Source organism: Dasypus novemcinctus, chromosome 22 (genome assembly GCF_030445035.2).
Source record: "Dasypus novemcinctus isolate mDasNov1 chromosome 22, mDasNov1.1.hap2, whole genome shotgun sequence".
Lineage (NCBI taxonomy): Eukaryota > Metazoa > Chordata > Mammalia > Cingulata > Dasypodidae > Dasypus > Dasypus novemcinctus.
Window position 1 is genome coordinate 61781959 of NC_080694.1, and position 12642 is coordinate 61794600.

At 41.6% G+C, this 12642-nt stretch overlaps 1 non-coding gene across 1 annotated transcript; it reads left to right on the top strand.

Moving 5' to 3' along the window:
• Positions 1-11802: 11802 nt before the first annotated feature.
• On the top strand, positions 11803-11884 carry TRNAS-GCU (transfer RNA serine (anticodon GCU)). The gene has a single exon. It is a non-coding gene; the product is annotated as a tRNA-Ser (tRNA).
• Positions 11885-12642: the final 758 nt, after the last annotated feature.

Here is a 12642-nt window from a genome sequence, read left to right on the forward strand (position 1 = left end):
AGTTTAACATTGTCTCACTTACTTTGTGCCAGACAATGCTTCTAAGTGCCTTACCGAATTAATTTTTGAAACTACTCTATGATGTAGATACTATTAATACTCCATTTGGGAGATAGGGAAAGTGAACCTAAAAGGTCTGGCAACTTGCTTATCATCACACAGTAATAAATATTAATAACACAGGGCTGACCCTAAGCAATCTGCCTTCACGTTCTGTATTTTTCATCTCTACACCACCAGATTAGTTCATTTGTTCCTCAAAATATTTCTTTTTGCAAAAACTGATCTTGCCTAAGTTTCCAAACCCAGAGAGTGCTGTGGCTATTGTTACACGGTATCTGCCTGACCTATACTTGTATCCTTTGCATCTGTGTGATTAGAAACCTCCACCCCTTAAACACTATTCTGTTGCATCTTCCTCAAACCTTAGCCTTCCTGCTTAAAACAGTTGCATGTCTCATACCATCCAAAATCCTGACAGCAGCCTATCCATCAATGAAAGGAGCTAAGGTGACAAGTTGAGCTATAGAGCGAGCCAAGGGCTGGTGAAGAGGGATTAGCAGAATGTATTTTGATAAGGGAACAGCACTGCAGTGTTGAAGGTATTTTAGTCTAATCCATGTAGGTGACTATATAATAAGTATATTCTCAGGAATATATCTGTTATTTTAATCGTCATTTTTAAGACCTTCCATTTGCTCTACATATACTTTGTACCTGGAAATGTTGAAGTAGACTATACACAAATCTTTGTGGCAAAGAGAAGCTGAGGACCAAGTGTATGAGTAAATTGCCCAAAAACCGCAGGGCTGGTTGAAGTCAGACCAGGTATGTAGCCCCAGGCTCACCTAAAACCAAAGTCCATACCTAAACTCTGCTGGCAGTCTTGCTTGAAAAGAAAGCTCCTTCCCTAGATGGCGCGATGAAAACCCAGAATTCCTGAAGCTTATTTATTTTCGGCCCCTTCAGTCTTCCTCATTGTAAGTGCTCCTTTCCCCGCCCCTGAGCACCAATCTGTGTCCATGACCTCTATGGTTTTAGGTGTTGTGCTCAGTCTCACATCTGAAACAGTCTTCTTAGCTCACCATCTAGGGTTTCTTGGATGTCCTTTGTTAAATTTAAGACGGTTCCATCTCTTCCCAGTTTGTTGATGAGTTTTCATCATGAATGGGTTTTGAATTTTTTGCATTTATTTAGATATGCTTTTCTCTAATTTGTTAATGTAGTAGATTACATTGACTAATTATGAAACGTTAACTCAACTTTGCATACATGGGATAAACCCACATCATGTTGTTTCCTTTTTTACCTGGATTTGATTTTACTTTTTTTTTAAGGATATTTACACGTTTGTTTATGTGGCACATCAGTCTGAAGTTTCCTTTTCTTGTTAAATTCTCTGTCAGTTTTGAGTATCCAGGTTATGCTGGCTTCATAAAGTGATTTGGGAACTGTCTTCTCTTCTTCTATTCTCTAAATATTTTATATAACGATGATATTATTTTTCCTTAAATGTTTGGTAGAATTCACCAGTGAGGTCATCTGAGCCCAGAGTTTTCTTTGTGAGAAGGTTTTTTAGTTTGGATTTCAATTTCTTTACATGGAATAGGACTTTTCAGATTATCTATTTCTTGTGTAGATTTTATTTTTATTAGAGAAGTTGTGGATTTACAGAAAAATCATGCATGAAATGCAGAATTGCCATATACCACCCTATTTTAACATCTTGCGTTAGTGTGGAGCATTGTGGCAACTCATGAAAGAGCATTTCTATAGTTGTAGTATTTACTGTAGTCCATGGTTTACCTGGGGATCCCTCTGTGTTGTATGGTCCTATGGAATTTCTATTCTAGTAACATATATACAACACAAAATTTCCCCTTTTAGCCACATTGAAATATATATTTCAGTACTGTTAATTATGTTCACAATGTTGTGCTACTGTCACCACCATCAATTACCAAAACTTTTCTACCATCCCAATAAGAAATTCCTATTCCCTACCCACTACCCAAGCCCTTGGTAATTTATATTGTAGATTCTGACTCTACAAATTTGTTTATTCTAATTAATTCATGTCAATGAGATCACACAAAGTTTGTCCTTTTGTGTCTGGCTTATTTCACTCAACATGATGTCTTCAAGGTTCACCTATATTGTCACAAGTATCAGAACTTCGTTTTTTTACAGCTGTATTATCTATTGTATGAATATACTGCCTTTTGTTTATCCATTCTTTAGATAATGCATACTTAGGTTGATTCCATATTTTGGAAATTGTGAATAATTCTTCTATGATCATCAGTGTGCAAATAAACACCTGTTTGAGTTCCTGCTTTCAGTTCTTTTGGGTATATACCTATAAGTGGGATTGCTGGGTCATTTGTTAATTCTTATACCTAACTTTCTGAGGAACTGCCAAACTGTCTTCCACAGCAGCTGCACCATTTTATATTCCCACCAGCAAGGAAAGAGTAACCTGTTTCTCCACATCCATTCCAACACTTGTAATTGCTTAATAGTAGCCATTCTAGGGAGTATGAACTAGTATCTCATTGTGGTTTTGATTTGTATTTCCCTACTGACTAATGATGTTGAACATCTTTTCATGTACCTTGTGGCCATTTGTATATCTTCTTTGAAGAAATGTCTATTCAAGTCCTTTGCCATTTTATTTAGGTTGCTTGTCTTTTTTTGCTGAGTTGAAGGATTTCTTTATATATTCTGGATATTAAGCCCTCATCAGTTATGTGGTTCCCAAATATTTTCTTCCATTGTGTAGATTTTCATTTTACTTGCATGACAAAGTCCTTGGATGCTCAAACTTTTTTCATTTTGATGAGGTTCCCTTTTTCTTTTGTTGTTCATAAGTTGGGTATAAAGTCTAAGAAACCAAGCCTAACACAGGGTTCTGAAGATGTTTCCCTATGATTTCTTCTAGGAATTTTATAGTTTCAGTTCTTGTATCTAGGTCTTTGATCCATTTCGAGTTGCTTTTTGCATATAATATGAATAAAGAATACCTTTATTCTTTTGTATATAAATATCCAGTTTTCCCAGCACCATTTGAAGAGACTATTCTTTCCAAATTAAGAGAACTTGGCACCCTTGTCAAAAATCATTAGGACATATACACGAGGGCTGATTTCTAACCTCTCAATTCAATTCCATTGGCCTATATGTTTGTCCTTGTGTCAGCACCCAGCTGTTTTGATTATTGTGACTTTGCAATATAAGGTCTAAGATCAGAAAGTGTGAGTCCTCCAACTTCATTCTTGTTTTTCAAGATGTTTTTGGCTATTTGGAGTGCTTTACCCTACCACATAAATTTGATGATGGGTTTTTCTATTTCTGCAAAAAGGGCCACTGGAATTTTAATTGCCATTGCATTGAATCTGTAAATAGCTTTGGGTAGGATTGACATCTTAACAATATTTTGTCTTCCAATCTATGAACATGGAATGTCCTTCCGTTTATTTAGGTCTTCTTTGATTTTTTTAAGCAATGTTTTGTAGTTTTCTTTGCACAGTCCTTTACATTCTTGGTGAGGTTTATTCCTAGATATTTGCTTCCTTAGTTGCTCTTACCATTGGAATTTTTTTTTCTTGAGGTCTTCTTCAGACTGTTCATTACTGGTGCATAGAGGCACTACAGATTTTGTACCCCACCATTTTGCTGAATTTGTTTATTAGCTCTAGGAGCTTTGTTATAGCTTTTTCAGGGTTTGTAAGTGTGCTGTGTCAGCTCCTCTTCCTCCATACCCCCTTTCTAATACACTAGGTCCATTGGATCCCTCACCTTCCCTGGCCTTATTCATTCTGTGCAATTCTTTAATCCTTAGTCCAATGGACATCTGTCTTCTCCTATGGGGGAAGATTCTGAACATACAACCCTTGGGTTAAGTATCTCACAGTATTTAATGTATTCTATGTCTGTCTTCCACCAGGACTGGAATCTCATTTAAGGCAGGGACTTAGACTTCTCCACTGTCTCCAAATAAAGCAGGCATTCTATTCTGTAGTGGATGCTTAAGTATTTATTAGATGATAAAATATCATGAGTTAATTAAAAATAAAGCATAGTCTGTTCAGCTTCACAAAGAATGAGAAACCTGAACTAGAATTTAATAGATTCAACATCTCCCTTTATCTTAGGATGGAGTGTGCTTGTGAAAACAGTGGGAGGGCATTAGAGCAGAGAGGAGGAACACTGCAGGTATTCCATAGTGTGATGGTTGGCTAATGTGTAAATGGTGCCCACTTGTTTGGTCAAGGAAACACTGGGCTAATTGTGATACAAGGGCATTTCATGGATTTTAATCATCTGTGAGTTGATTACATAGATGGCAGATTACATCAACAACTAACTGAGAAAATTATCATCAGCAATGAGTGATGTCTCATCCAATCAGTTGAAGGCCTGAAAAGGAGAAGTGATTTCAGCATTCAGGAAGAGAATTCCCATCTCTACTTCAGACAGCCAGTTTTCCTGGGGAACTCACCGAGGACCTTTGTTGGAGCCCCTGGTTTGCAGCCTGCCCTGTGGAATTTGGACTTGTGCCTCCCCATGATCATGTGAGACAGTTTTCTAAAATTTCCTACTATTTACAGATACCTTCTGTCAGTTCTGTTTCCCTAGAGAACCCTGAGTAATACACATAACTCCCAGATGATTTCCCCAGGTGGAATCAAGCTCAGATTACCATTCAGAGTTCTCAAGGGTATGCAGGGCTGCACCCTGGCATGGGTTTAATAGCCCTTTCTTCTTGTCTGCATGGGATTTGCCCATTTCTCTTCAAAGGCTCAAGAGGTGGCATCACACAGGAAGTGACTGCTGGAGCCTCCCTTGCAGGAGATTAACAACATTACCCCTGGACCTCCAGGTATCTGGAAGGGCACTTGGTGCTCCTCACCCAGGCATTATGCTGCCTGGAACCTGATGGAGGACAAGTCCCTTAAACAGCAGAAGTTTGTAGCGTTGGTAGGGTCTAAGCGGGGGTCAGGGCAGCTGACAGCCTTCTAAGCAGAAGGAACAGCGTTGTCAAGTACTTCAAGGAGTGAGAGATAGTGTTCTAGGTTCAAAGGCCATTGTGGCTGGTGTGAGAAGAGAGGAGTCCAAACTGCAGCCCTAAGCACCACTTTCCTTCCGAATGGTGGAAAAGGCACCCGCATGCTGTGGCAGAGGCTCAGTGGTGGTGATGGGCCCCGCTGCCCCAAGCTGCTGCTTCTCCAGGCTGCGGAGGCGGGGATCCCCCACCCTCACTAGGCAACCAGACATGCTCAGGGCTCGAGACTCCCCAGTACAGAGCTGTCCGTAGACGAGCAAGGCTGTGGATTGTTTCTCTGGAGAACCTTATTCCAAATTTAACTATTACAAATTTAACTATCCCGTATTTAAGAAGATATCACCCAGTGTTTCCTTCCTGGAACATCATGAATTAAGCTTTCACATTTCTGTGTAGGATCTATCTCAAATTAATATTTATATGTGTGAGACAGATCATGGATTTTTTTTTAACAGTCCCTCTTCCTCCATCCCCCCGTAGCCTCTAATCTGCTTTCTTTCTCTGCAGATTTGCTAGTTCTAGTCATCTCTTTTAAGGGATAACATATAGTATTTGTGCTTATTTCACTAAGCATAATGTTTTCAAAGTTTATACTTGTTGCAGCGTGGCTCATAACTTTGTTCTTTCTCATGGCCGAATAATACTCCATTGTGTGTAGGTACCACAATGTGCTTATCCGGATATTCATGTGTTGATAGACACTTGGGTTGTTTCTGTCTTCTGGCTATTGTGAATAATGCTGTAAAAACATGGGTGCATAAGTATCTTTTCACTTTACTTGGGTACATACCTAGAAGTGGGATTACCGAGCCACCTGGTAATGTGGGCGCTTTACAGACGGGGAACTCATGCATAAGGACATTGCTAGGGGAACCACTTAAGTTATTTTCTCTCGGCTCCAAATCCACACTTCTCTACTCTGCTGTGTGATGTCAGTGATGGGGCTGGAATTCTGCAAACCGCATTCGGACTTTTCCAGCGGCTCGCTGTTAGACTCTGAAAATAGAGGCCTATGGGGAGACTTTTATTTTTAAGAAATTAAAGTTTAGTTTTACAAAAGCTACAACAAGCAAGCCTGTGTCAAGAAGAGGTGGAGATGTGTGCCATTCTATTAAAAAGTAGGAGAAGAGATTTCTTCCTGCCTGCTAACCCTGGGCTGTTTGTTAGCTGCCATCCCTGCGCTGCGCCTAACCCTCACAGCAGCAGTTCCTCCTGCTAGCAGCACTTAAATCCACTTCGCAGTTTTGCCAACACTGGCAGAGCCAGCTCCCCATGCTCCCCATTCAGAGGCGCCAGTAACAACCTGCTCCCTCTCAGAGGACTGGGTCCAGGGTCCTGGGTCCATTCTGCAAGTCCAGAGCTACCAGCCCTCGTCCCTCAGTGCCTCGTCTTTGGAGACCTGTGTTTCTGCCCAGAGGGTGCTTCCCCTCCCAGTGTCTGTTGCAATAACCCCAGCTTCTTCCTTAGCTCCTGCAGCCCTGGGGATAATAGCTACATCCTGAAGTTGCTACTTCCCTTAGATCTTAGTGTTCTCTTTTTACACTCACAATTACCTAATGTCATGTAATTAATAAACTTATAATTATTTAACAATGTTATGTTAATTTCACCCTATTCAAGTAACTGCTGTAGTTTCTTTCGATCAGGCCCTGATCGCTGATAGACAGTAGGTGAAACTAACTTCAAAAACATAATGCTACAGAAATAGATACGTATCTCCATCTCTATTTCCACGTGTCTATTTAGCGTCTTGAATTATGGGAGCACTTGCAATTCTCCACTTGCACATGACTAGGCCATTCTGGGAAGTATAGAGATGGTGAAGGGAAGGTATGTAGGCAGGGGAAATGCAATATTTTGAGGGCAGTTCAGGAGGAAATCTCGAAGAATTTTTTCACTGAGAATAAAACCTACTCTAATATTTTGGTACACAGGTGAATAAGAAAACTAATCTTGCTTGTGTCTAAAGGAAAGCAGATTTATAAGTGTATATTTATTATGGATAGCCAAGTGCTATGGAAACCACAAATTGTTTGGCTTGAATATCTGTATTACTTGGAAATCAAATCAGAAACCATTAGATAATCCATCAAATAAGTTTCAATGGATTATTTTGTAATCCAGGCCTTTTCTTTTCTCTTTTCTTTCTTTCTTTTCTTTTCATGCTCAGCCACTGAGCTACATCCACTCCCCTCAACCTTCATATTCTAGTTTCCAACCAGAGAGAGTAGGGAGCAGGAAGAGAGGAGCAGTGTGGAGTCCCTCCCACTGCAAAACAAATAGATCCTGAAAAACATACTTCCTTCCAAGTATTTATTTTTTCTTCCAAGTATTATTTGACATACTGGAAGTTGTTGAAATCTTCAAGAATGTGTCTTTCAAAAAGAACAACCCCAAGTTTACACAGATTAGAAAAGGAAACTATCCTACTCCAAAGGACCAATCCCAGATGCTTTCACCAAGGAAGTCCACAAAACTATAGAAGAGCAGATAGTCACAATACTATATAAATTGTTTCAAATCATAGAAAATAAATGCAATCTTCCACAGTCTTTTAATGAAGGCAATATAGCATTGATACCTAACCCCGATAAAATAGCACACCTATATACAAAAGAAAATTGCAGACCAATGTTGTGAATATCAAAGCAAAAATCTTAAATGAATAAAATATAAGCCAACATTAAGAAAATAATACACTGTGAACAAGTAGGGTGTGTACCAGAAATTAAGTGATGGTTCAATATTCAAAATTGTACCATTGTAAAAGGTCTAAAGAGAAAGCTTACAATAGCCACATGTATTAATAGCTGGACAGCAGAGATATAGGATATTTTTATCACCACAGAAATTTCCATTACACCGCATAGCCCAACAAAATCAATGACAAAACTCAAAAATTAATATGTAAAAATCAATATGATTTGTATACTCAAATAATAACTAGTTAAGAGATAAAACATGCATGAGGAAACTTCATTTATAATAGTAACAAAAAAAGAAAACATGCAAAAAAAAATATCCCCAATGTACAAAGAATCTTTTTAAATGAAGGAAAAAGTGACTGACATCTTGTAAAAAAAAAAAGGAGGGGGGGCAAAAAGATGTGCCCAGATAATACCCAAAAGAGTTACAAAACTGACCATTGAACATATGAAAGGATGGTCAACTTTTTTCATAATAAGAGAAATGACAGAGTACACTGACTTACTATTTCTCACCTAGCAGACTGGCAAAGAAATTTTTAAACGTAACACTATGCTCGGTCTGTGAGGCTGTGGGGAAATAGGCACTCTTATATGTCACTGGGTGGAATGCAAAATTATACAACACATATGGAAGGGAATTGGGCAATATCTAACAAATTATGTACGCATTTACCACTGTTGTGCCAGAAAGTAAGGAAGTGCTCAAAGAAAACAAAACATACACACAAACAAAAATAGAACCAATGGGAACATGTCTCAAGGACACAAAATACAACCTGAAGGGCTCACGGTGATGAAATGTAAGACTTTTTTGAACACAAAAATAAGTATAAGGAAACGGATGTGGCTCAAGCGATTTGGGTTCCCATCTACCATATAGGAGGTCCAGGGTTTAATACCCAGGGCTGCCTGGTGATGGCAAGCTGGCCCATGTGGTGAGCTGGGCTGCGTGGAGTGCTGGCCTGTGCAGGAGTGCTGGCCCAAGCAGACTGCTGGCACAACAAAATGAGACAGAGGAAAGACAATAAGTGGTGCAGCAGACCAGGGAGCTGAGGTGGCCCAAGAGAATGATTGCTCCCACTCCAGAAGGTTTGGAGGATTGGTTTCTGGAGCTGCCTAATGAGAATTCAAGCAGACACTGAAGAACACACAGCAAATGGACACAGAGAGTAGACAACGGCAGGGGGTGGGGGTGGGAATAAATAAATCATTAAAAAAATAAGTACATAATGAACTATAAACCATTGATAAATCATAAATTCTCAAGACCATATGAATACTAATAGGTAAATCTATAAATAAGTAGGGGGAAAAGGAAGGCTCTTGCTTGTAGTGCTGAATGCTGGATGGTAGATGGTAAATGTATAAGAATTTTGTAGTTGGAAAATGAGAATTTTGTAACCATGGATTTGGAAAGAATCATCAATGGATGCTAACCCTCGGTAAGTTTTTTAAGAGAAGCAGGGTATCTGAATCATTTCAAAGTTTCTCTCCACAGATTGCTTATTAGTTGGGGAAGGGAAGGAATCTTAAGTACACAGTGGGAAAAAGGGACAACATTTTGATCAAGCAATTAAAATTAACATCACCAACGAGGGGCATCTGGCATTCATTGGATTCCAGACTTTACACCCTGAAAGGACAAAACATCACTATTGTGGTTTCCTGGTCCAGAATGCGTACACTGGATAAAACATGAAGAAACAGTAGACAAATGCAATATGAGCTCTTCTTTTAAAAGAAAGGGCACATATATTCTTCAAAAGCATCAAGTTAACAGGCAGTGGAAATGTGCAAGTTAAGGAAAGCCAAAAATACACAACGACTCAGTGTAATAACTGACCGTACACTAGATCTTACCTGGAGGGGAAAAAGTGCTATGAAAGACATTTTGGCAAGTGACAAACTGGAATACAAATGGTAGATTAAATTAAAATATTTTATCAATGCTAAATTTATTGAAGGTGTTACCTTGATACCAGTACTGCGATTATGTAAGAGGATATTACTATACTTAGGAAATAAACACTCACTGAAGTGTTTAGTGATAAAGGGCTCTGATCTGTTAACTTACTCTAAGATGATTCAGAAAATGTGTTTATCATTATATAAAATTGCAGATGTATTTTTTCTGAACCATCAGTAAGATACACAGAGTATTATGTATGTATATATATATACACACAATATATGTATGCATATACATGTATAGAGGGAGAATGAGATAAATATGTTCTCACAAGTATATTCTGAGATAAAGATGTATATATAGAGATACTTATATTTGTAAATGTAAACACAAACTTTAAAATACATGTAGGAGAGCAAACAGAAAAGAAAATGGGGTAAAATTTCAACAATATGTGAATCTGGGATATTCCCTGGGCTATAAACATAATATTTTTGCAACTTTTCTCTAAGTTTGGAATATGTATCTATTTTTTTAAAAGGAGGTGCTGAGGATTGAACCCAGGACCTCAGACATGGGAAGCAGGTGCTTAGCCATTTGAGCTACATCCGCTCCCCGAAATAATTTCTAAATAAATTTTTAATGAAAAATGGATTAAGGAGCTGGTTGTAGCTCAAATGGTGAGCCCCTGCTTCCCATGTACGAGGTCACTGGAACCGCCTAAAAAGCAAACAAAAAATGAATTATCCCTGAGCGATTCTCAGGGATCATCTCAGGGATCGTCACGTCTCTTCGCCCCCTCTGGAACATTTGCTCTTCAGTGGACTGAGTTGCTACACAGTGCGTCCTGGGAACACAGGCTTAGGCACAAGAGAAACTTCCAGCAAATGACCACTGAAGACTTAGACAACCCACAGGGTCCCGAGGAGCAGGGCAGACAGCCCTTCCTGGGCGCCCCTTGGGGGAGCCCGAATGCCACTTAGTGCCGCTGGTGGCAGCTCCCACCGCCCTTAACACCCAGGTGAGAGGCCCGGCACTGCCTGAGGGCGGTGCGTCTACACCCCGGGGAGGGCCCAGGCCTGACGCGCATCTGAACCCGACTTTCGGGTTCAAGGTGTCCTGAGACCTAAGGCGGAAGGCCTCCCGAGACAGCGGAGTGGCAACCGGAACACAAGTGCAGGCCCTGGAGAAGGAGGGGCTGGGGCGCGCCGAGCTGCGAGCGGGCGCTAGGCCCCCTGAGGACCCCAGAACCTACGTATCCCCTTCCTCCCTTCCTCCCCCAGAGGAGTCACTCTGCTTAGCCAGAATGAATCCCTATTTGCGTTTATTCATCTCTGTGCATTTTATTCATTCTACGAAACAACGAAATGCAACAGAAAAATCTCCTTTCTGCCCTTTGCCTGAATCATTTTCTCGTTGGAGGTGAGCTGGAAAAGCGAATGAAAGCTTGTCAATCTCTCCACTAAAACTACGCCAGGAAGGACATTTGGGAGGAAATGATCAGGATTCGTCGCCGTGATCCCGAACAAGAGGCCTAGGCGTTCAGGATTCTTCCCCGCGACATTTCGCCCTCCACAACTGGGCAAAAACGGTGACAGAAGCCGAGCCTTGCCCTCCTCGGATGCACCATCTCGTTAGCCAGACCGTTCCTAGCCAGGGATCGGGAGGCCGCGTGCCGCGCTCGGGGGTCCGGGGGGCCCTCTGGGGGCCTCTGCCCGGGGCGGGCTGCGGGGCGCTGCGGGGGGGCGGCGCGGGACCCCGCGCACCTGCCTCCGGGCGCGCAGCACCTGCCGGCTCCGGGCGCGCCCCCGCGCAGGCTGCTCGCCGACGGGCCTCCCGTCCCGGGGCGCGAGCCCGAGCAGGGGGCGACCACCGCGCAGCTGCGTCTCCGTCACGTCTCGGCCACTTTCGGAGTCCTGCGAAGGCGGAGGCCGTGGAGGTTTGGGTTTTCCCCTCTGAGCCTCGCCACGCCAGCTCCCTGGCCGTTCCCGCGCAAGCTTCCTACGTCCTCGTCTCTCGCGCGCGGCTCTCCAGGCCTCCGAAATAGCCTTTAGGCCGAGGCTGCGGAGTGCGGCGAATAAAACCCTGGGAAGGCGCGCGTGGGGGCTACCTCCTGTCAAGACGAGGTGGCCGAGTGGTTAAGGCGATGGACTGCTAATCCATTGTGCTCTGCACGCGTGGGTTCGAATCCCACCTTCGTCGTTACTGTAGTTTTGGGTCTGAGACGTTTGAAACCTCCGCCAGGGCTCTTTTCAGCAGACCTTCTCCTACCCTCCTTCACTGAGTCGTCTGAACTTGATCTCCGTGGCATTTACGCTTTCTGCTCCTATTCGTTTATGTGCATTGATGTTTCCCATGTCAGAGCAGATGTTGCCGGGCGTTCCTCAAATTTTACTTGAGCATTGATATTTAGCAGACACTAGACTCCTTGAAGGGGGCTGTTCATTCAACCAACTGTTATCGTATAAGTAGGATCCTTCACACGATCCATTTAATACGTTTCTAAATTTAAGAGAGGTGGAGAGGTATAGAGAGTAGAAAGAGGGCAGGAGAGAGACAGAATCAAAGTAGTCCAAAAAGGTTAGCAAAAAAGGGCATAGCGACTTTGGTCTTTCCAGTTTACTATTGTGATAACTAAAATGAAATCTTATGAAGAGGTGAGATCCGCAGGAGGAAAAAGTCACAGTTCAAATAGTGAGATTCGGTGAGTACTACTGGAAATAAATGAATGACGTCAGGGAGGGACACAGGGGTGTAAATGATAACTTTAAAAGTTGGGGTAAGTTACTGTCAAGCTACAAACACAACACCCACAAAATTCACTCTTCTTATCCTCAGATGACTACACTTATGCATCCTTTATATACCTGTATAACAAGTAAGAAGAAATAAAATGGCTCCATTTTAGCTAAAATCAGTCTTTTACACGATCTCTTTATTAGCTATATAACAGTCAATGG